Below are 5,004 nucleotides of genomic sequence, written 5' to 3' on the forward strand. Positions count from 1 at the left end.
CAATTCAACAAATGGCAAAGGAAAATCTCTGATTTCATTTGGGCCGGAAAGAAACCAAGGATAAAGATGAAGATCTTAACGGATGCCAAAGAGAGAGGAGGTTTTCAACTTCCCGATCTAAGACTATACCACGATGCAGTTTGTTTGACATGGATAAAAGATTGGATAATGCTGTTAGACAAAAAACCTTTGTGGTTAGAAGCTCACGGAAATAGATTCGGCTGGCATGCATACATGTACTATGGGAAGAATAAAATGGATGGTTTTTTCTCTCACCACTATGTCAGAAATACATTACTAAATACTTGGATAAAATACAAGAAATACGGGGACGAGAGAAAACCATTATGGATAGTGCCAGCAGAAGTAATAAAAATAACAGCTGATTCTGAAGAAAAAAGAGAAATGTCATATAACCAACTGCTTAAGATTCAAGGAGACAAAATTGAATTAAAAACCTCAGAAGAGCTAAATAACAATTATGACTGGTTTCAAATGCAACAAATTAAAAGTTTGATGGAAAATGACATAAAATCAGAGGGGATTAGACGAGAACAAACAGAACTGGAAAGAGTCCTGTTAGGTGACAATGAAAAATTGATATCAAAAGTATATAAGTTATTATTGAAATGGTCTACAGAAGAAGAAGTAGTAAAGTCTCAAATGGTCAAATGGGCAATTAATGTGAATAGAGAAATACAAATGGAAACATGGGAGCACCTCTGGAAGAACTCAATGAAGATATCAACTTGTCAAAGCATTAAGGAGAACTGTTTTAAAATGATGTATAGGTGGTATATGACTCCGAAAAAATTGGCTAAGATAAGTAAGAAAATGTCGGATAGATGTTGGAAATGTAAAAAACATGAAGGTTCTTTCTTCCATATGTGGTGGACATGTGAAAGAGCGAAAGAATTCTGGAAGATGATACAACAAGAAATCACCAAAATTTTGGGCTATGATTTTAAGAAAATTGCAGAGACGTTTTTACTTGGATTACAATTAGAAAAATACCCAAAAGAAGACAGGACTTTAATTTGGTACCTGTTATCAGCTGCTAGGACTTTGTACGCGCAGCTTTGGAAGCAAGAAAAAATACCAGAGAAATGGGAATGGACCATGAAAGTTTTATCGTGGTGTGAAATGGACAAATTAACCAGAACACTAAGAGACTATGATTTAGAGATATTCAAAAGGGAGTGGAGAAAATTTAAAGGATATATGGAGAAAACTTGGAAAGTAAAGAAATATTGGACATTTTTTTAGTTGTAAGAATATATATACGGAACTTTGAGCAGTCAGAAGTGCCTTTAGTATGGATTTGAACTTATAACCTCGGGGAAGTCAACATTGGAGGGAGGGGGGATGGAAATGTCATATGGGTTAATGTGAAAAAAGAAAAAATTAAGAAATAGATAAGCTTTGTAACCATATGCTACCAATAAATTGTTTAAAACAAAAAACACCTTCATCTACACCCTACCAGGAAATGACAGTAAACGAATGGTGAATATTTGGGAATGAGGGTTGGGGTTGAGATTCTCTGTGCTGAAACAAGTCATGTGTGGAAGGAGCCTTAATGTGAGACAAAGTAAAGCAGATGCAGCAGGCCATGTATTTTGCTGGTTCTCCCTTGGGTTTTCAACTGAAGATTTAAAGACATGAATGTAAGATGAGCGATTTCTTTGTAACTGTTCGCTATGCATAAGGTATTCTTCCTGATCATAGATTCCCACTCCAAGTGGCTAAAAGTAATCCCGGTAGCATCCACTTCCACCCAGGCCGCACTAGGGGCGCTCCAAAGGGTTTTCGCCACACACGGGTTGCCAGACACCTTGTCTCAGACAACGGGACGGCATTCACTTCGGCTGAATTCCAAGATTTTTGCGGCGGAAATATAATAAAGCATATAAGGTTGCGCCCTTCCACCCCGCCACAAATGGGCAAGCAGAGTGGATGGTGTGGGTTACCAAAGAATCGCTCCACCACATCGTCCAGGGCAACTGGGAAGCACGCCTAGCCAATGCCTGCTCGCCCAACATTATACCCCCAGTACAGAAACCAGCCGAAGCCCAGCGAAACTGCTCATGGGTAGGAGGCTTAACACACTATTAGACGGCATGCACCCGGACCGGGCCCCAAACCTACAGGAGGTACCGGAGACGGTCCGGGCGCCCAGAGGGTTCGACACAGGGGACCTGGTGTTCGCTAAAAACTTTGGAGGGGGAGCAGCATGGATACCGGCCCGAATCTCTAGGGTACTGGGGGCCTTAATGTATGAGGTCACCTCAGAAGAGGGATTCACAATGAGCCAACACATAGACCAGTTACGGCCCCACAAGACACCAGATGGCAGGTCAGCAAACCCTGATGCCTCACCGGCCGACAATCCAGAGGTGGACAGTCTGGAAGAAACGACTGCACCAGCAGCCGTGGATTAACAAACACCCGCACCACAAAGGGAGCCAAAACATCCGGCCAGAGCCGAGCATCAGGAAGACCCTGAACTGCGGGCCGAGGCTACAATGCTAGCAGACCCCCCCAGCCCATTGCAACCGAGGCCGCAACCTCCTCACCTGCGGCCCCAGAACTAAGAAGGTCAACATGCGAGCAATGCAAGTCAGCGTACCTACAGGACTACGTACAATACGGCTTGCAAATTTAGGGGGGGAGGGATGTTATGTATGTGCCCTAAAGTATGTACTTCTTGCAGGCTCATTGGAGCCAGGAAAGCAGATCTTGGGGACTGTATAACAATGGGTAGTGGGATCCAAATACCTGCTGCACTCTCTCGGCTTGGCTTCGCGAACGAAGATTTAAGAAGGGTGCAATAGTCCACGTCTGCTGCAGGCTCGCTGGTGGCTGACAAGACCAATGTGGGACAGGCAGGTCCGGCCACAGTGGCTGCAGGGAAAAGTCTGATTTAGGGTTGGTGCTGTAGCAGTGCGATTCTTCCTCAATCTCCTTTTGTCCTCAAGACCAGCTATGCGTGCGTTCTCAAAAGAAGAGACAACCTGGTGGATGGTGTGCCTCCATGCTTTGCGATCTGAGGCTAGGTCAGACCACTGGTAATGGTTGATGCGACAGGTGCCAAGGGATTTCTTCAAGGAGTCCTTGTACCTCTTCTTTGGTGCCCCTCTATTTCGATGGCCGGTGGAGAGTTCGCCATACAGGGCAATCTTGGGAAGGCGGTGGTTTTCCATCCTAGAAATATGCCCTGCCCAGCGCAGCTGCGTCTTCAACAGCAGTGCTTCGATGCTGGTAACCTCCGCCCGCTTGAGAACTTCAGTATTGGTCACAAAGTCACTCCAGTGGATGTTGAGGATGGTGCGAAGGCAGCGTTGATGAAAGCGCTCAAGGAGTCGCAGGTGATGACGGTATAAAACCCACGATTCGGAGCCGTAGATGAGGGTTGTCATCACAACCGCTTTGTAAACATTGATCTTTGTGCCTTTTTTCAGATGCTTGTTGCTCCACACTCTTTTGTGCAGTCGGCCAAAGGCACGGTTTGCCTTTGCCAGCCTGTTGTCAATCTCCTTGTCGATCTTAGCATCTGAGGAGATGATGCACCCCAGGTAGCTGAACTGCTGGACTGTCTTCAGAACTGATTCACCCACAGTGATGCAGGGAGGGTGATAATCTTCCTGGGGTGCAGGCTGGTGGAGAACTTCTGTCTTCTTCAGACTAACTTCCAGGCCGAATAGCTTGGCAGCCTCTGCAAAGCAGGACGTCATATGCTGCAGAGCTGATACCGAGTGGGAGACGAGTGCAGCATCATCAGCAAACAGTAGCTCTCGGATGAGTTTTTCCATTGTCTTGGAGTGGGCCTTTAGTCGCCTCAGGTTGAACAGGCTGCCATCAGTGCGATAGCGGATGTAGACACCATCGTCATCATCTAGATCTACTGTGGCTCTTTGAAGCATCATGCTAAAGAAGATCGTAAAGAGAGTTGGCGCGAGAACGCAGCCTTGCTTTACACCTGTGCCTATTGGGAAGGTCTCCGAGAGGTCGTTGCAGTGTCTGACTTGGCCTCGCTGGTCTTCATGTAGCTGGATGATCATGCTGAGGAACCTTGGGGGACATCCTAAACGTTCCAAGATTTGCCACAGGCCTTTCCTGCTAACGGTATCGAAAGCTTTGGTAAGGTCGACAAAAGTCACATACAGAGCCTTGTTCTGTTCCCTGCATTTCTCTTGGAGCTGCCTGAGAACAAATACCATGTCGGTGGTGCTCCTGTTAGCTCTGAAGCCGCACTGGCTCTCTGGGAGGAGTTCTTCTGCAATGGCGGGCACCAGTCTGTTCAGGAGTATTCTGGCAAGGATTTTGCCTGCGATGGAGAGCAGGGTTATCCCCCGGTAGTTGGAGCAGTCTGACTTTTCCCCTTTGTTCTTGTATAGGGTGATGATGATTGCATCGCGAAAGTCCTGTGGTAATTTGCCTTGTTCCCAGCAGGTGACAAGTACTTTGTGAAGTGAGCTATGTAGTACTGTGCCCCCATGCTTCCAGATCTCTGGTGGAATTCCATCAACTCCTGCTGCCTTGCCACTTTTCAGTTGCTTGATGGCTTTAACAGTCTCTTCTAGAGTGGGGATCTCATCCAACCTGCCGCACTACACCAATCACAAACCCCTGTCTGTTTGAATGAACCAATAGTAAGCTAGTGTGGGAGATTACAGTTGTATATAGGTTTGGCCCTTAGTCTTTGTTGGGAGCAGCCTTTACCCTGCTTTCCTTAATAAAGAGCTGGCCTCACTATGACCAGGAGAGTATTCCTAAGATGGCACTCTCTACCTAACCGTTTGCAGTAATTGGTATGATTCATTATGCACTTATAAGGGGCGGAAGGGGGGGGGGGGGAAGAGTGTAAACCAGATCTACATTAACGAATCCTCGCTGATCTTCAATAAACATTTCCATTGCGCTACAGCTGCCGCTATTCCTGCCTCCCCTCTCCAATCAGCCAGTACCAACGAATCGAAACCGAAAGCATCTCGGCTCAGTCAT

This window comes from Heteronotia binoei, chromosome 5 (assembly GCF_032191835.1).
Source record: "Heteronotia binoei isolate CCM8104 ecotype False Entrance Well chromosome 5, APGP_CSIRO_Hbin_v1, whole genome shotgun sequence".
Taxonomy (NCBI): Eukaryota; Metazoa; Chordata; class Lepidosauria; order Squamata; family Gekkonidae; genus Heteronotia; species Heteronotia binoei.